Source organism: Pipistrellus kuhlii, unplaced genomic scaffold, assembly GCF_014108245.1.
Source record: "Pipistrellus kuhlii isolate mPipKuh1 unplaced genomic scaffold, mPipKuh1.p scaffold_m20_p_5, whole genome shotgun sequence".
In the NCBI taxonomy this organism is placed as follows: domain Eukaryota; kingdom Metazoa; phylum Chordata; class Mammalia; order Chiroptera; family Vespertilionidae; genus Pipistrellus; species Pipistrellus kuhlii.
Window position 1 is genome coordinate 49,406,051 of NW_023425551.1, and position 20,735 is coordinate 49,426,785.

The 20,735-nt window shown below is 35.1% G+C and overlaps 1 pseudogene; it reads left to right on the plus strand.

Annotated features, from left to right (window-relative positions):
- The first annotated feature begins 5,432 nt into the window (after positions 1 to 5,432).
- Positions 5,433 to 20,735, plus strand: part of LOC118705981 — a 34,852-nt pseudogene continuing 19,549 nt past the window's right edge.

The window sequence follows — 20,735 nt, forward strand, 5'->3', positions numbered from 1 at the left end:
AAGATCTCAGGTTCGATTCTGGTCAAAGGCATGTACCTTGGTTGCGGGCACATCTCCAGTAGGGGGTGTGCAAGAGGCAGCTGGTCGATGATTCTCTCATCGATGTTTCTAACTCTAGCCCTCTCTCTTCCTCTCTGTAAAAAATCAATAAAATATATATATTTTAAAAATGTAAGTCTTACAATAACATTGTAAATGAAGTAAGAGAGCAGTGAAAATTTCTATACATTGTTGAGAGCTTGTAAATTCAGACAATCATTTTGGAAAGTAATTTAATTTTATCAATAAAGTTAACTATAACTTTTCATTGCTAACTGCATAACTTAAAGAAAATTTTGCTTATGTTTTTTTTGAAAAAAATATACTATAATTTTCTAACGTATGTAGATTAAAAAAAGCAGAAATATCCATTTAATGGCCTCCTTCTGAAGAGAGCATAACATTATTCTTTTGTTCTTGCTTGCAAGTTAAAATTCCCAAAAACTCACTGTTTAATATTACTCTTTCTCAAATTTGTGGTAAAATTCACAACCATTTTATGTGTGTTGTTATTGTTCTTGGTCAAATCCCATGGAAGAAAGTATACTTCTTCCGGACATAAGTAAAGAATAGCCCTCAATATATATTGAATTCATCTCCACAAGAAAAAAAATAAGTATATTTTTATTGGAAGTCAAAAGAAAAATCTGTAATGAATTAAAGGATATCTGCTTACCTAACAAATGAATCCAGCTAGCTAGCTAGCTTTCAATCTACCAACAATCTCCATTTTTATTTGTCTAGGTTCCTGGAAGTCACACATTTGTGAGATTTAGAGTAATTTCAGAGACTGAGTTCTAAGTCTCATTTTGAGTGTGTAGCAAGGTGGGGAGGGGTTATAAAACTATCCCATCTTCCTTGTTTCTATATATTAACATTAGAAATCTCTTTTTAATTGCTAAGTACAAATGAGGCAAAGAGTTAGGCGCTTTTAAATCATTATTCTTCATTGTTTTTCTGACTGTACCCAGATTTTCCCTGGACAATTTTTGCCATGGCTGACTTGTTAAGAAACAATGAACCTGATTAAGAGGCACTATAATTTAATGGTTAAACCAATACATACTCTAAAGATAGAAGTGTGTTCTAATATTGCCTGGGTAAACACGAGCAATTTATTTAATCTCTCTGAATGCCCTGATTGAGTCATTTACAATGGAGATAATCACATTAAGCACCTAATAGAGTTGTGTGAATTAAATTAGACAAATTGTGCCACATTTAGCACAAATCCAGGCACAAAAATACACGCTGAATACAAATTAGCTGCCATTATTCTCCTCTGAAGCCTGGGGAATATATCTTCCTTTACCTTCCAATACTGAGGGAGCAGGAGTATGGCTGTTTCACACAGTGTGAAACATCTGTGTGGGGACAGAGACTGCATATGAGTGAGTTGGCTGCAGCTTCATTAGTATTGTGTTAGTTTCCTATGGCTGCTATAAAAAAATCCCACAAATTTGATGGATTAAAAACAACAATATTTGTTGTTTTGAAGTTATGGAGGTCAGCTGTCTGAAATCAGTTTCTCTAGGCCTATTTCAAGATGTCAACAGATCTACATTCCCTCTAGAAACTATAAGGGAGAATCCATTCCTCGCTCTTCCAACTTCTGGTGGCTGTTGGCATTCCTAGCCGTGTGGCCTCCTCATTCCAGTCACTGCCTCCATGGCCACGTGGCCCTCTCCTCCTCTGTGTGAAATCTTCCTCTGCCTCACTTTTGATGAATTTGACAGAGAGCTCAAGATTCTTAACTTAATCACATCCACAAAATATCTTTAAACATTCCCAGATTTGGGACTGGTTCCCAGATATCCTTGGGGACAGTGGGTCAGCCTACTACCAGCATCTTACTCTCCAGCTAGTTATATCAGGACGGCCACTCCCTCTTTATCACATAACTGGCCAAAATAAGATTTTATGGTTTAGTATTTGTCACACACATGTAACCTATAAAATGCTATCAATTGATTTTCCTCAAGATTTTAATCGTAGGTTGTGGGATCTGGATTCAAACTGTCTGGACTCCAAACTTGGGTCCTGCATATACTAGGTGAGTGACATGAGGAATTTTACTTAAGCCCTCTGTGTTACAGCTTCCTCATTTACAAATGGAAATAATAATTATTTCATAAATTTGATGTGGAGATCAAAATAAATCACACATGTGAAATGCATGCAATTATACTTAGCACATTACTAAAGAATAGATGTCATTCTTTTTATGTTATTGTTTTGTTATTAAACACAGTTGCATATGAGCTGTATTTCTCAATCAGCGATGACAAATGTGGTTATCATTCAAGAGGGAATCTGACCTACATTTTATATTATGTTAGACTAAAAAGAAAAAGGAAGGAGCTGAACTATAGCAGAGTTATATGCTGTCTCCCTTTTGTTTCCATCTTTTATCCTCAGAAGCAAATGGAAAACATACTTGAAATTTCAAACGAGCCAATATCACTGACAAGCTCATGAAAATGGTTTATGGAATACACTAAAAAAAATCTTAACAGTCACATTTTGGAAACTATTGTAATTAGCAGCAATGCAATTTACTAGTCTAAAATGTGTAAATAAATTTTTATCTATATAGTACACATTAATTTTATAATGAAAAGTATTATCATTTTTCTTGCATTTCATATATAACATTTTTTCTAAGAATGTTTTCAAAATGTTTATTCATATTTATTTTTAAATTAAATTTAAATTAGATGATCATATAGGTTTCAAGTGTACATTTCTGTGATACATGATCTATATATTTCAAAGTATTTATTGAGTGCATATTTATTCGAGGTCATTGGTGGCATTTCAGGTGCAATATACTAGTAATAAATAATACATAATGGCTTCTTAATTCCTGAGAGGTCCTAATTTAATATAAGAATTTCAATATCAAAAACTTCACTATGAAAACCATGTACTGATAATTAAAACTAATAAGTACACATTTTTATATGGATTTTCACATGCACTCCAATATGTGATCTTCAAAAACATTTTCCCATGATTGCAAAGCTAGGTCTTAAAAAAAAAACTCACAAAAATGAATCTAAGTTCCTTGACTCAAACTACTATGCTTTGCTTCTCTCAAAAGTTTAGACAAGAGCTATAGAATTTCAGGGAAATATGTTCCTTACCTTCTAAAAGTCATAAAAGAGAATTCATTGAAGTGGCTAAATTTTAACCTAATCTTGATACATTTTAGATTAAAGGCCAGTGATAGTGTTAGTATTTTAAATGGAGCAAGCATCGCCTAGTTTAATGAAAAAACGTGGCAGATGGGACTGGAAAATATCAAGTTGATAAATAAAATACTTGTAATGGAATATGAGAGATTGACATCAAATTGGTGAAAGACTAAAAAAGTGCATATTTTACTAGGCATATAATAGAGAATTAAAGTTTATGAGAAGAATCATATGCTGCAAATTCTGTAAAAGAAGAAATAAGGGCAGATCAGAATACAGGCTGGATAAGAGGGTGTAGTGAAAATTACTGATGTGGCTTGAGTTGGCACACTACAGACCTTTACTAGAGCCATAGCAGAGTGAAAGAGTAAAAAGTAAAGAATGAGAGAAAAGCAACTAAAAAGAATGTGTTGATTTATTACCAAAAAAATGATAATAGTATTTTTAGCTGCCTACTAAATAATTAATATTTTAGTTGCACTGCATTAGTACATTAACATGTTAACTTAATAGTATTTATTTTATTTTATTTTTAAAAAATCTTTACTCGCCGAAACCAGTTTGGCTCAGCAGTAGAGCATCAGTCTGTGGACTGAAAGGTCCCAGGTTCGATTCCGGTCAAGGGCATGTACCTTGGTTGCGGGCACATCCCCAGTAGGGGGTGTGTAAGAGGCAGCTGGTCGATGTTTCTCTCTCATCGACGTTTCTAGTTCTCTATCTCTCTCCCTTCCTCTCTGTAAAAAATCAATAAAATATATTTAAAAATATATAAAAATAAAAAAAATCTTTACTCAAGGATATTTTTTCCCATTGATTTTTAGAGATAGTGTAAGGGAGGAAGAGAGACCAAGATAAAAATTAAACATTAATTGGTTGCTTCCTGCATGCACCCAGATCGAACCTGCAATGGAGATACGTGTTCTTGACTGACTGGAATGGGACCAGGGACCCTTTAGTCCTCGGGCTGATGCTCTATCCACTGAGCCAAACTGGCAACAACAATTTATTTGCATTTAAAAGTATATGAGTAAATATTATTACATCTTTTAACTGGTTATATGGTTGGCATTAGGTAAGGACAGAATCATTTACTGAATAATTTAATCAAGATCAAACAGAAATAAATGTAGAACAAGAAAAAACAAGGTAGCAATATTGGCTCTCATCATATAGTACAAGGAAAAGGGAGGAATATAATAATAGCTCACAATTCAAGCGTGTATAGTTTTTTGTGTTTTTTTTTGTGTGTGTGTGTTTTTAAATAACAGGCTTAAAGAATTATTTTAGGCTTTAAGATTTGAGCATTGATATCTCAACTTTACATCTTTCTAGTTGTTAATTTGGACAATTTGTTTAATTTCCCTGAGATTCATGTGTCTTTTATAAAAGGGTACTAATAATCACAAGTTAACAGTTTTTGTAGTAGTTAAATGATATATTTGCTAGTTTTCATAGTGCCTAGTATTAGCTTAGGCTCAGCAAAGGGAAGTTATAGTGACTTTTGCAGGTTGAGGTGATATTAAATACTATTTTGTCACTTTTGACAACATTCAAAGAAAAAATAGTTATTTATACACTAGAAATAATTTCAAACGAGTACAAAACACCTAAAGTACAAAAAATTTTGTCACTTTTTTGTACTTTATGTGGTTTTTTTTTTTTAATTGTACTGATAAAGAAATAGAAGAAATTTGGTCTATGTCCCTGCAGCAGTTCTAATAATTGTTTTATCTTGGTTTTTCTTCACCGCTGGCCTGGGAGCATTTTGAGATTAAAGAGGTATCTTGGATCCTTGGATCCTTCAATGCCTATCACAATGTCTGACATGTCATATGCAATCAGAGTTTTTGTCAAATGAACATGTAAACATTGGATTTCATTTTGTAAGCTCATCGTCATCCTGACACCATTTCCATCCTGAACTATTTTTCTTAACCTCAGTGGAAGAAGAGAGGAGGTCATATTTCAGTGAGTAAACATAAGAACAGCAATGCAGTCAGTAAACCATTATCAGAGGGTGTAGACAACTTTACTTTTAGTTATTTATAGATAATCAGATTTCTGCCCACTGAAGCAACACAATCCTCAGCAAGAAACAGTGCATTGGCTAAAGCTTTGTTCTGCTCTGGATCACTTTAAGCATTCTTGTGTTTTATACAGAGCACAGATCACTCGGGACTCTGTAGTAATGATTAGATGGTATACAAAGAGGACCAGTACCAGAGACCTTTGTCTACCAGCAATGTCTGCAGTAATCTATACCAGATGGTGTTGGAGAAGTCTTTGGTTTGTAACTTCTCTGAGGAACTCATGACTAAAAGCAGGGTAAAACTGAGAAATAAAATTATAAAATTTTTGGAATAAAGTTGGATAGTTTTCTGTAAGTTAAAGAATATTTGTTCTCTGGCTATATATATATTTTTTATACTCTCTCCCATAGTATAGTTTAACAGGAGCCTGTATAAACAGAATCAAGGGGAAATTCTAGAAATTAAAAAAAAGATAACTAGCCAAAACCGGTTTGGCCCTGTGGATAGAGTGTTGGCCTGCAGACTAAAAGGTCCCGGATTCAATTCCAGTCAAGGGCATGTACCTTGGTGCAGGCACATCCCCAGTAGGGGGCGTGCAAGAGGCAGCTGATCGATGACTCTCATAGATGTTTCTAACTCTCTACTCTGTATCTCTCTCTCTTCCTCTCTGTAAAAAATCAATAAAGTATATTTTTTTAAAAAGATAACTATCTTTGTAAGAATTTTTACTGTACTATTAAACTATTTTACAATAAATGTGCATATGCATATATTTAATATTAACCAAAAATTGGCTTGCTATATAGCAGTGTCTTAAATAGTAATGTTTCCTGCCCATGTGGCTTAGTTGCTTGGAGCATAATTGGGTACACTAAAAGGTTGCATATTTAATTTTGGGTCATGGCACATACCTGGGTTACATGTTTGATCCCCTGTTGTAGTGCATAAGGGAGGCAACTGATAGATGGTTCTCTCAGATCAATGTTTCTCTCTCTTCCTTGCTCCCTCTCAAAAATCAGTAAAAACCTATCCTTGTGTGATGATTAAGAAAAAAAGGATGTTAGTATTCTCTCAATTTCCCACTTACATCTCACTAAGGAGTTGGGGTACTACTGCTGGTGTTGCTTAGGATATATTTCCCTCACAGAATACGCCATGGGTATGACAACCAACATCAGCATCTTAATACCAACACATGCCTACATATGAAATTTTTAAATTACTTAATATGCTAAGACTTTCAAAGAGCCAAGTATTACAAGTCTGACTGTATTCCAGTATAACTGTTAAATGAACCCTGACAGAGACCAAGGATAGAGGCATAAATTATACACAACATGTTATTAAAAACTATAAGAGGATTTCACCAGTACTGAGATTGACAAAGAATTTGAAAAAGGGCTATATATATGCCCAAACCATTGTCATAATATTTGGCCATATCTTCATTTGATCAAGGATTTATAAATACTAAAAACCCAAAACGTAAGCTACGAAAAGTTTCTTCAGAATGAAAAAGAATGTGTGAAATACTCAGAGAAAGATAATACTTATAAAGTATTTTACTAAAGAAAACAATAGTTAAGAAATTGATTTTGCATGCTCAATGGGGAAAAATATGACATGGTTTAAGCAACCCAGAAATCCAGTTAATAAAAAATAAGATGAAATAAGAAAGTAAGAATATGAGCTAAATACAAAAAAAGTGAGAAAAAGAAGACTGCAAAAATGATACAGAAATTCTCAAATTTATTTTGAAGGCTTAAGCATAACACATATAATGAGCAATGCAAAGGAGAAATTTAGGTTTTGCATGGCATTTATAGACAACGGAAAAATGTAATAATGTAGGAATAATTTAAAGAGCAGGGAAATAGAGATCCAAATTTAGAAATCATTTTTTAAATAATATCAATTATAATAGCAGTGATTATCAAAGATATAAAGGAAGTAATTCATGAGGTTAAAAAAAAAAAACCTCTATAATATATAGAAATAAAAATACCCTATGTCATGATGTGTTTCCTTATGCTTTCTGCTAGGAAATTTACAATGTTATGTCTTACATTTGAATCTTTAATTCATTTTGAGTGTGAATATTCAGTTTTCCTACAAGTAAGAGCACTTTCATTTGATAAAAGATCAATTCTGTTAGATGGAAACATGAATTTGTTGTCTTGGAGAGAAAGAATACATTCGAAGAAAAAATAGAAAATAGTCCAAGCAGGAAAAGAGACATACATCCAACAGAAAGCTGGGGAAAAACTTGAATAGGCACTTTGTAAAAGATGACATCCAGTTGATAATGTATTCTTTGACTATGACTCAGCTGTGTGATTTCCTTCAGCCATAGAATGGGGTAGGAGCCTTGCACATTTTGGCCTGACTCTTGTATTTTTTACTATTGTCATATGTAGGTGAATCCTGTGGTCTAAAGAAGATAACAGACTAAAGAAGCAGAGCCCTTCCCAGAGACAACCCACAAATCTGCAGCAAGAAGCAACCTTCTCAGCCACTGCTGCTGAACCAGAGCTACCTACCCCACCTACTATGAGTCATCTGAACCTCATTGGCCAATATACCTTTAAAATAACCACATTGCTGAATGCTGTTTAGATGTCTTGCTATTGGTTATTAAGAGGGTTGTTAGAAATGAATATTTCTGTACCAACTATACTGTCAATAAGTATAAAGTCACATAGTTCATGTCACAGTGGGATGGTTGATGTATAGAGACCAATTATCTACAACCACTACAGGAGCTTGTATAAACAGAATCAAGGGGAAATTCTGGAAATAAAAAAGATAACTATTTTATTTTTATATAAAATAAAGTGCTTGTGTGAGTACTCCTGTGCACCATACAGAAACAACATAAGTATTGACACACAAAAGTTGAAAAAATGTTGCCATAGAGACTTTGGAATTCTGAAAGGGGCTTGCTATCCAGAAACAGATATAAATATATTCTTGAGATTTTTATGAACACCTGAAAAATAAAGTACGGAACAAAACAAAAATCCTATAAAACACTTGTTTAAAATATAAAATTAAAGTGCCAAGGGAAGACATGACTTTGGGGGGTGGGTACACGGTACAATATAATAGAAAACCACACCTGAAACCTATATGTTCATGATCAATGTCACTCCAATCAACTTAATAAATAAATATTTTAAAAAATACTAAGTGAAAAATAAGGTCATTTTCCTTCCCTGTCTAGACTCCCAAGGGTCTATGGTTCTAAAAGCAAATATGGAGAGTGCAGCTGTGGCTATGCATTGCTGTGCTCATGGTAGGCATCATTAGCAATGACAGCAGGAAGACTTCTGAATTGATTTATAGGCAGCACTGGGACCCTAAGAGCAAAAGAAGAGGCCAGATACTGCATACTGACCACAGTTTAAAAACTGTAGTGTGAGCAGCCACTGGAGAACTCCATCATGTAAGTGGAGAATAAAGTAATAGTTTTCTGCTGCAGGATATGATGAACATACAGTTTTAACCCATCTTATAATCATTAACAGTGATATTAGATATTCTTCAATTATTCTGACAAGCAACATTAAATAAGTTGATATCTCAATGTTCAATTTTCAATTTTTTTCATTTATGATCCATTCCTCCCATCTCATAGAAAAAAAAAATAAGCAAAGTATCACCCTAATTTTTCAATTTGAAGAGAAAGCTCTTTCTTAAGATAAAAGCATGTGAGTGCTCATATATTTTACTCAATTAAGATGAAATTGTAATATAAAGCTTTAAATTTTAAGTTTCACCCCCAAACACAACTTACATTGCTAGTAGTTATACATTTTTCTTGGTACTCATTTTCATTGTTCTCATGAGAAGAACATTTTAATTGCAGAGAAGGAAAATAAATTGTCTTAGGAATAAATGAATCACTCTTTGAGAAAATGTAGTATTGGTGTGCTCAAACAAACTCTGCTTGATATACTCTCTTTGTTTCAACCCACACAAAAAAACACACACAAAAAACAAACAAAAACAAAAACAAAACAAAACAATATTTCCTACCAAAGGGCAATTAAAATAAAAGTCTTATAAAGAAAGGAACATTATCATAAATTTTGAAAGTGCAAGTTAACTATGAAAGAATTCTGTATATTTTCTATATTTTTTTTCTTGAAAGTCTCACCACAAATAGTGTAAATGTGTTATTTTCTATCAAAGCAGTATCAAAATATAAATACACACATGCAATGGATGAACTTGGATGGAATAATTTATGTAATTTATATAACTTACATATTGGCTCTTTGCACTGACATAGCAAATCAATGTGCCATGTCAGACACAAACAAAAGTTTATATATGCCATGTGGTATGAAACAGAGAAGTTATTTAAAGATGAAGGAAAATGATCAATCAGCTAAGAAATAAAATAAACAGCAATGAAATGATCAGTTTTGTAACAAAAAGAGTACTCAAGTTTTAGCAAGTATTTGGGAACTTAAAGCCTTATGAAAACAGAGAACAAGCTTCTATTTAAGAAATACAATACAATCCATCAATTATTTGTTATAATTATTATTCCTGTTTTCTAGTTTTATTCCTTCCCATTTAGAATCATACATGGTAGACAAGCTGATGACGAATTGTCTATTATTTAGCAATCACTATTTGTAAGGTAATATGAAAAAAGATAAGGATACTCAGAAGATATATTGTATATAACTAGGGGCCCAGTGCACAAATTTGTGCACCTTGAAAGGAACTGTGGGCGGTGGGCATAGGTGCAGGTCTTCATCCATCCTCAGTGCCACTGGTCCCCTGTCAGCAAGTAATTCCACTTCCAAGCGCTGATGGCGCCAGCCTGCTTGCACCTGCTGACCATGTGGAATGGAGCATTTGGGGGCCGGCCCCAGCAGCAGGTGCAAGTAGTGGCTAATGCCCTAAAAGCTTCTCAGGAACAGGGGGAGGTGGAGAAGCCCTCAGGGGCAATCAGGGCCTGCAGCCATTGCTCGAACCCACTGATGGCATCAAGCAATCAGGACAGGCATCAGGAGACAGCAGTGGGTTTGAGAGACAGCTGCTGGTCTGGATTGCCCCTCAGGAGAAGCCCTCAGGGGTGATTGGGGCAGGTGCTGGGTGCCAGCAGTGGGTGCAAGCGGTGCTCCAGTGCCAGCCGCAGGTATGAACACTGGGTGGGACTGCAGAGCGTGGGAGCAAAGAATTTTCAGTAAGCATCAAAGGCTTGCCCCAATGACAGTGACCAAGTCCCACCTTGGTCTGGTGCCCCCACTCACCTGCTCCAACATCTCGCTGTGGCAGATGTCCACCATGTTCTGTGCTCTTCTGCCTGCTGCCAATGCCGGTCATGTTCCTCGAGCACCCCCTGTTGGTCAGTGCACATCATAGTGACCAGTTGTTCTATTGTTCCTCCATTCAGTCTATTTGCATATTTGGGTTTTATATATAGAGATGATATTTACATATAGAGATGAATACACACTCACCTATATATCTCTTTATCTAGAGAAAGAGAGGATGAATTGCTAAATGCCAAAGAGAGATAAAGAGAGATAAATATAAAGACTATAAGTATGCTATGAAATATTAAATGAAAGTAATATTTCAAATGGAGTATTATGAAGAACTTTGAGAATGTAGTGATAATTAAGCTGAACCTGGAAAGATGAATATGATTTGGTGTACAGAGTTTTGGGAATATGGAGTTGAAAATACATTTCTGGAAACTTCCTTCAAGACAGAAATGTCAGTCACATTAGGGCACATCAATAGGAAAGTCCTTGGAGGCAGTTTATAGAGACATAGTCTGTAAAGAATAATGAGCATTATTTCTAGAAAATGATATTGAAGCCATATAATAAATGTAAATAGAGTTTGCTTTAACTATGTTTTCAGTAGGAATTAACTAGTTTTTTGTGTGTTTTTTTGTAGTTTGAATTTGTTATTGGATAGTGGCATGATTTTGCTTCAAGAATTTTAATCTGGATGAAAATTGTAAAATTCATTAGAGTTATGAGATAGTCAAATTTAGATACTAGTTGGATGGTCATCATCCATCTCAATCAGTCTGGATGAGGGATTAAGAAAATGCTCTGGGGAGTCAGGAATGAAAAGATTAGAAGTTAAATCAAGGGAAAGGAGAAATACAATGATGACAAAAATTGCAATACAGGTATGGAACATAAAGGAATGCCCTATTCACCCCTTGTTCTTTAAAGCTTAGTTTTAGGGGGCCCAGCTTTGATAGTTTGCCCCCTTAACTCTGCTTTCACCACCAATGAAGGCCTAAAAACCTCTCAAACCTATAAATTTTCATGATACATCATTGATTATTAGATCTACTGAATGTCAGATCAAAATGAACCTCATTTATCAATTAGGTGTCTCCCATTTTAATTTTTTTAAATATTGATTTAAATTATTGATTTCAGAGAGGAAGGGACAGGGAGAAAGAGATAGAAACATCAATGATGAGAGAGAATCATTGATCAGCTGCCTCCTGCATGCCCTCCACTGGGGATTGAGCCTGCAACCCAGGTATATTCCTTTAACCAGAATCAAACCCATGACCCTTCAGTCCGCAGGCCAATGCACTATCCACTGAGCCAAGCTGGCTAGGGCATAAGTGTCTCCCATTTTTAGATGAGAATTCTGAGGCTCAGAGAAATTAAGTAACTAATTTGAGATCACATAGCTAATTACTGTCAAATCTCCAATGAAAACCTGAGTCACCAGCCTTGGCAATCTAGTGCTCCTATTAGTCTATATGTGTCTTGCCTGTAGCCTACTTCATTAAGCATCTAGATTTATCAAGGGACCTGTGAAGTGGGAAACAGAAGCAGTATTTGGAAGCATCCTTTGGAAAAGTCTGTGTAAATACAATACTCAGCATGCAGCTGACACACACACGTTAATTATAAAAATGATATTTAGCTTCCACCCACCTGATGGGATTGATTTAAATATTGATAAATCACCTCTATCTGCAAGTTCATGTTTTTTGGCAAGTGTTATGGAGACAAATATGTTATGTTTATGAGGCAGTTATGCTTCAAGGGTCCCTTGAATTGTTTCCCCAAATCATTCTTAAAGAAAACCAGTGAGACAGCAGCCATCAGTATCAAGCCTACACCACTCAGAAATAGACTTTATACCTGCAAATGAGCCACAGTCTGGCCAGCTGCTGATAGGTGGATTATCTGTAGCACATAAATTCAAATTATATCCAACGAAGAAAAGTTGTGGACTCAAACAATGGTTGGATCTAATTCAAACATAGTGGTTTCTGAATTTTCCAGGATTATTTGGCTTTTTTTTTTAATTTTTTATTCTGCTGAATCCATGCTAAACATAGTTACAAGGGTAACCTCCTTTCTACTTTGAACGGAGGCAGACAGGCTGCCAGAGCACCACATGTAAAAGGCCTAATTGAGGGGAGGGATGATTTAGTCATCTGTGCCCAGAGACTTTCTGTACTTTCTGTACTCATTGAGAGTACAACCCACTGCATCTCTACACAGCTGAGTCAGCAAGACTTCGTGGTCAACAGTGTGTACAGATGTTACTTTACTCAGAACTCACAAAGGTGAAGTGTTTAATCAAAGAGGACTCTATGCATAAACCCCAAATTAGCTACTAGTTGCCAATGAATGGTCCTTTCCACTCACACTCCTGTATCCCAAACTGAGCATATCTTTTGCAAAAGCTTGTAGGACCCAGGACATCCCAGAATACTTAAGAGTCTGACTGCCCTGAATTTAAATTCTGGGTTTCTGCCATTTACAAGCTTTGCATTCTGTGATACAAAATTTACTAAATTTAATTTTCTCCTCTGTACAAAAGGGCTACAAGTATCTTGTATATTTGATATAAAGACTACATGTAAAATGTCTAGCAAAAACCCTAATACACAGTAGGCATTCAGAAAATGGTAGTAAATATATTTGCTTCTATCACTCAGGATTTTCTTGCAGTAGGGAACCTCAGGTCCTAAATATTATTTGGTGTTCTTTTCTTATGAACTACATATAACCAACTAGAAGAATCATAAATCTGGAAATTATAATAAAACACCATCTTATTTTATTTCCTTATCTCTAGGAGATAAACATTGCTATATTAGTGGAATTAGATCGACATTCCCAGTTATCGCAATATTTTGCTTGGTAATTTGAGAGAAAGAAAAATAAAGTCACCTATGGAATTGTGACACTAAATTATTCAAATACATGGGTTCATTTCATCCATTGTTTTTTAAATTAAGAGAATTGAAATTAAGTCACCAATAAGACATAGTTCCTGCTTTTGAGGAAGTAAAAATTTTGCAGGGGAAGCAGAAGATTAAACAAAATAACTGTGTGTGTGAAAAGAGAGAAGAAGTGAGGGGGTGGGGAAGAGAACAGAAAGAGAGAACAGAGAAATAGAGGGAGAAAAATAATAGAATGACTTATAAAGTTTTATGAAAACACTCAAGATGGGGCAAGTTCTTATTCAGACACCAATTTTTTAAAACACCCTTGTTAGCATACTGTTTAAAATTATTTTTCTGATACAATTTTAGAAATACAACCCCCAAATAATTAGCTGTGTTTACTTAAATTCAATTATTTCTACTTTATAAACCTAAAATTATTTCTAATTGGGAAATTCAGTGAACAATGAAAGAACACAGTTGAAAGGAACCCAAAAATATCATGGGTTAGCAGCAGACAGATTTACTAAGCAATTAACATTAAGAGTTTAGTAGTCCATGTCTGTACAAAAAAAGGCATTCTTGTTAATTGTCCTTTCTGTGTCCCTGCCAGATTTCATCTGGTCAAACCCCATTAGATGATTGCAATGGCCCTACATCTCTGATTCTCTGGGCTTCTGGAAGGCTTTGCCATGACTGAAGGAGCTCACTGGCTCATCTTTCTCTTGAATCAGGTTGATGATGCTGGCTATAGTGGCTGCTGGTCAGAAGTGGCCACTCTGCCTCACTTCCAGGATCTCTACTGGGTTCCTCTTACTCCTGGAAGCCCTCAAAGAGGTCTACTTGTCTGTTCTCTGAAATTAGAATTCCTTTTCCAGTAAGACCCAAGAAGGTCTTTTAGAAAACTGCTTCTCGGGAAGCTCAATTAATGGTCTGTCACTGGTTCTGTTTACCACTTCAAAACTGCCTACACATTGCCAGAAAACCAGTGGCCTTAAGTTGTGTTTACCAGGCATTTGAAATCTTCAACTGCTTTCCTGCCCGCTAAAGGTGGGCTACAGACTTCAAAATACAAAAAGTCCTTGTTATCCAAGATAACTTATAATGAGAAAAGCTTACAATAAGGATGAAATTATTAAATCTAAAGAGATCAAATGATATTTTTATCTAAAAAATAAAACTAAGGATGTTTGTTTTATTTTATACTAAATAACATCAAAGTATAATTTAAAATGTACCTAATTCTTAAAATGAATAAATTTTTAAGTCAATCATATGCTATCTGAATGCTATGAATGACATTTTCTTCTTTTTAAATTTTATCTTTATGACAGAATTATAAAAAATGCAAAAATATCTGGTATCTTTACCAATTTCCCGAGGGGATTCTGCTAATTGATAATCAAATCATTCTCTTCATTATCCTTGTTTTTGCATATGGTTTATATCCTATATTTTGCATATGGTTTAATCAACTTTGTAATACAGTGCTGCAAAATCAGCATTTTTATTTGTAACTGATAGTCATTATAATTGCATTGCTTTATTTAATGTTTCCAATATTAAAAATCAGTAAGATGATAAGTATAGCAGAATACAGTAGTCCCCCCTTATCTCTAGGAGTATGTTCTAAGACCCCTAGTGGATGCCTGAAACCATGGATATTACTGAACCCTATACATACTATCTTTCCCTATCCATACGAACTAGTGTACATACCTATAGCTTAATTTATAAATTAGACAAGCTGAGGGGTGGGAGGGGGAAAAAGAGATTGACAACAATAAGTATCAATAAAATAGAATAATTATAAATATACTATAATAAAAGTTAGGTGAATATGGCATTATTAAATAAAATGTACAAGCATTGCACCAGCATCCATCTGATAACTGAGAAGGCTACTAAATGAATAATGGGTGGGTAGCATATGCTGGGTAAGAGAAGGATCTACGTCCCAAACAAGGTGCAACAAGATGGTTAAAATTTTCATCATGCTACTCAGAATTATGTACAACTTAAATGTTGTGTATTACTTTGTTCTAAATTGAGAAGTTATTCTTAAAGAGTGTCAGTTGACTTTGGGTCGGCACATGGTGCAATATACAGATCTTGTAACATAGAAAACCACACCTGAAATATTTATGATCATCTTGACCAATGTTATCCCAATAAAACAAACAAAAAACAAAAAGGAAGAATGGGGTGAGAGTGAGGAATAACTTGGAACTTACCATAAATACTCATACTCCAACTTGAAGTCACAAAGGAAGTGAATCTCCAGCATTGTTGATTTCCTGATCATTGTTGATTTGGCTACAAAGTAACTAGCTCGAAAGCCCATCAGTCTAGTGTCTGAAAATTCAAATGAGATATAAAAACCTTTACAAGGATAGGAATTATATATACTTTGAGCATCATGTATAATTCCTGGATTTTTAAGAATAATATAATTTACAACAAGAAATATACATTTGGCCTTCATCCCATTCCAGGAACAGAGCTCCTAAAACCATTACAATTTCCTTAAGGGCTGAGAGCAATCAAGGTGCCTTTTGTTATGTATTTTGGAAAGCCTATGGGTAACTCAAAGACGAAGGCTAGAGATTAATTTCATCATTGATGGTCAATAATTTAAGTAATCATGTTTAAGTAATAAAGTCTCAATAAAAACCCCAAAAGACAGGGTTCAGAGAGCTTCCAGGTGATGGACATGTGTAGGGATTCTGGGAGAGAGTATGAAAGCTCTGCCCTTTCCCTCATGCCTTTACCCTATGTATCTCTTCACCTGGCTGTTCACCTTTCCCCTCTTATCATACCCTGCAATAAACTGGTAAACATAAGCAGGTGTTTCCCCACACTCTGTGAGCTGTTATAGCAAATGATTGAGTCCCATGGGGAGATGGTGATGGGGACCTTTGATTTGTAGTCAACTTAGATAGAAGTGGTGGCTAACCTAGGAACCTACTTGTAATTGGTATCTGAGATGGAGGACAATTTCTTGGAACTGAGCCCTTAACCTGTGAGATCTGACACTATCTCAAGGTATATAGTGTTAGAATTTAGTTAAATTGTAGGACACTTATTTAACTAGGTGTCCCAGAATTGCTTAATGTGGCGGAGAGAGAATAAAAAACAACAACACATCTGATGTCAGAGTGTTGTGAGTGTGGTAGTAGAGTGAGAATAAAGGAGAAATACAGAACTGGGTTTTCCATATATTAAGTGAATGCTTTTATCTGAAAACTTCATGTAGAAAAACGCCATTCAACAGTAATCCTTTTCAATTCTACATTAGACTAAAAATACTTAGATACATTTTACTATAATTTAGACATAATGACAATGAATAAAATCGAATATTACTAATTATGTTTATATTCTCTTTTTTAGCATATAAGTGCTTTTTTATTGGTTATATTCATAAGCAGTGGTTCTCAACCTTTCTAATGCTGCGACCATTTAATACAGTTTTTCAGGTTGTGGTGACCCCCAACCTTAAAATTATTTTCATTGCTACTTCATAACTGTAATTTTGCTACTGTTATGAATTGTAATGTAAATATCTGTGTTTTCCAAGGGTCTTAGGCTCTATAGCAGCGGTTCTCAATGTCACGACCCACAGGTTGAGAACTGCTAGCAGGGTCGTCTGAGAAAGAAGTAACCAATTAATATGTAATCAAGCATTTTATGAGTAATTATTGGAACTATTGGCAATTACAATCAATTACCCCACAATACCCCAAATGATAAAATACTCAGGGAGTGTGTGAGAAATAAAAAATGCAATTCTAAATGTAAAATTCTAAATATTTGTTTTCAAATAGCATTTTAAATATAAATAATAAAATGAGAAGAAATTGATTAAGCAGTTATCTCAACTTTATAGCTTGTTGTTCTGAACATAGGCCAAAAAAAAAGCATATAGCTTATTTTAAACTAGTGTTCCAGTGCATGGATTCATGCATATTGAAAGGAAATTAATTAGAAGGTAGCCAGTGTGGCAGGATTGCGTGAGACAGGCTGGACATGCCCTGGAGCCAAGCTCCTGTGAACCCTCCCTGGCTGGCCACACCTGGGTTGGTGATGGAGTTCAAAGGGTGTTTTTAGAGTGACTGCATCTCTCCAGCAGGTGGGGTCCCTTGGCCTGGCCTGTGGGGATCAGGCAAAAGCCAGCTCTCCAACATCCTCCAAGGGGATCCCAGATTGGGAGAGGACAGCTCTCAGATGATGCACCCTAGAATGGGGCTCCCTCCTTCCTCTCTGGTTCTGGGTGTGTTACCCAAGAACCGCCACTGCCAAGTCACTGCATCTCAGCAGCTCCTGTGTTGAGCATCTGCCCTCTTGTGGTCATTGCTCATCATAGCAATCAGCTAGACAGTTGCTTAACCTTTTACAATATATATACAATATATATTAATAGATGTGTATAAATAAACACACATGTACACACACATTCATTTTAAGCTTTTTTTGAGCACTGGAATTCATCTCAGGTTTCTTTCATTTGCTATTCCTCTGTATAGGTCATTAAATTTCACCAATTGATGGCCATGATGGTTAATACAGTACCTAGATTTTGATCAAACATAGGTTGCTGTGAAGGTATTTTGGTGAGATTACCATTTAAATCAGTAGGTTTTTTTCATAGAGCAGGCTGCCTTCAATAATGATGACACTTGTGAAAAACAATATAAATAAAGCTATTTTAAAATGGAGTCTGAGTTGCCAGCCCAGAGGAACAGCCTTGAAAGTCTTATTTCTAAAAAGTTTGGGAAATTAAAAATTGGGCAAAATAACCCTTGGACTCAGTCTAAAGCAGCATTTTATTCCAAACAACTATTTGTTATGACTATATGACGGAAAATTAAAGACACTGTTTAGAATTAGCATCATTATGTTAGCTTATCTGTGCCTATAGAAAAGACTTCCTTTTCTAATTTTTTAAATCTTCTCTTGCGGATACTTTTCCATTGATTTTTAGAGAGAGTGGACGAGGGTGGTGCAGGGGAAAGAGAGACAGAGAAATTAAACATCAATGTGAGAGAGACACATCAACTGGTTGCCTCCCACAGGTACCCAACCCAGGACAGAATGGAGCTTCCAACTGAGTGAGGTAAGTGCCCTTAATCAGGGATCTTTCAGGTAGAAGGAATATGCTCTATCCACTGAGCAAAATGGGCCGGGCTAGGGCAAAATGACTTTCTTTTATTAATGTAATTTTTCCTATTTTCTTCTCATAAATACTCCCTGTCTAAATCAGAACACTTGCTGCCTCTCACTTTGGCCTTTTAGTTTCATGTTTAGATAGTTGGCCAATCACTTGAAGCTTTAATTGGAAAGGCTGACATGCTGGAGAAATAGGGAATTCCTTCTCCAGACTGCCTTCAGCTTTGAGCTGCAACATTAACACTTTCCAGGGTCTCTAGCCTACTGGTCTACCTTACCAATTTTGTACTTACCAGAATGCACCACAATCACTTGAATTAGTTCTTTAAAATCAGTATATCTCTCTAGTTATATAGTCTCTAAGCTCTGTTTCTTTGGATAACTCTAACATATTGGCTAAGAATTCTTTAATTAATAGTGAAGAAACAAATTATAATACCATAATATTCTAATAACCCCAGGTTCTGTGCCATCTCGGAACTACTTCGGACTTCTTTAAGTCATCACAAATGACATTTTGAAACAAAAGTATAACTGAAAAGTTTGTTCAGCTGCTCTAACTCTGCACCCCATCCCAACATGGTTTTTTGAGATCCAATCTATAAAATCAAATTCAGGAAGGCTGCAAAACTTAGTATGGTTATTATCAACTATTTTCTATACAGCGTTTGTTGGTATTACAACGAATACAGGATTACTTTACAACAATATTAACATGCTTCACTACTCTCAATGGACAGCAATATACTGCTTAACTGCAGCATGTAAATTGAGATAAAAAATAATTTAAGATTCTAACAGCCCCATTTTTGTTAGAAAAGCTTTGTCAAATGTTTCCAATATATATTATTTATGTTCATTTTTATAAACACCTAAAAAGCATGAAATTAAAATTGCTCTGATAGTCCTAAAAGACTTTTCTCACTGTTATAAGAAAAAAGTAAGCTATACTTTTTGTCATTACAGAAATAACTACCATTTTCACATTAAAGTCCATTCCCTCTTCTGGTTTTTACCTGAATTAAGTTATGTGATATGCACAGACTCCAAAGAAATATTTCTGCTTTCTCCTGGGACATGTGCTCCTGTGATGCCTTCAGGGGGTTTTGGTTTTATTTTTTATTTATATTTTTTTAACAGGTTTTTGTTTTTTTGTTTTTAAAAAATATATATTTTATTGATTTTTTACAGAGAGGAAGGGAGAGAGATAGAGAGCCAGAAACGTCTATGAGAGAGAAACATTGACCAGCTGCCTCTTGCACACCCCCTACCGGGGATGTGCTTGCAACCAACGTACATGCCCCTGACCAGAATCAAACCTGGGACCTTTCAGTCCACAGAATGACACTCTACCACTGAGCCAAACCGGTTTTGGCTTGTTTTTATTTTTGAGGCGGGGAATGATGTTCATTCTCTTCAGGTTTGAGTTTGCTTCTGGCCATGTAAATTCTCTAATCCAATATCAAGTCATAATAACTTCCAGCAGTTACTAAGCAAAACAAAACTTGCTTTTTAATAAAAATCCATTATCGCAGTGTTTTGTTTTGTGTGTGTGTGTGTATGTGTGTGTGTGTGTGTGTGTGTGCGCGTGCGCATGTGTGTGTGTTTTAAGTATTCAGGCTGATTCTGATATGTTTACTTCAAAACAGTATTATTTCAGGTAACATATTCACTAAAATTTAAATTTATGTTTCCTGGCATATATCTATGAAGGTCATTACCCTTTCTGTATTTTAAACAACCAAAAAGAATTTGGTAAATTTGTTCCATATGTCAAAGCGCTGTCCTAAAAGTTCTTATCTCTAAATGTTGTGGTTTTTAGGTATGAACAATAGAATTTTCTGGAGAATTTCATGATAATGTAAATGATGCTATGTAATTTAAGCCAATAAATTGAATATGATGAGTTTACTCCCAAATGAAAATCCTGTACCAGTTATGATACCTTTGAATAACAAAACTCAATGAAAGGAAAGTTGAAAGAAGTTTAAGAAAAACTCAGGAATGCCTTTCCTTGATCAAATATAAAGTTTGGGCACTGGGAGATGGGAAATTTCAAGCATGATAACAGAATAAAATGTATGAGAGTGTAATAAAAATATGGTATCACTCTAA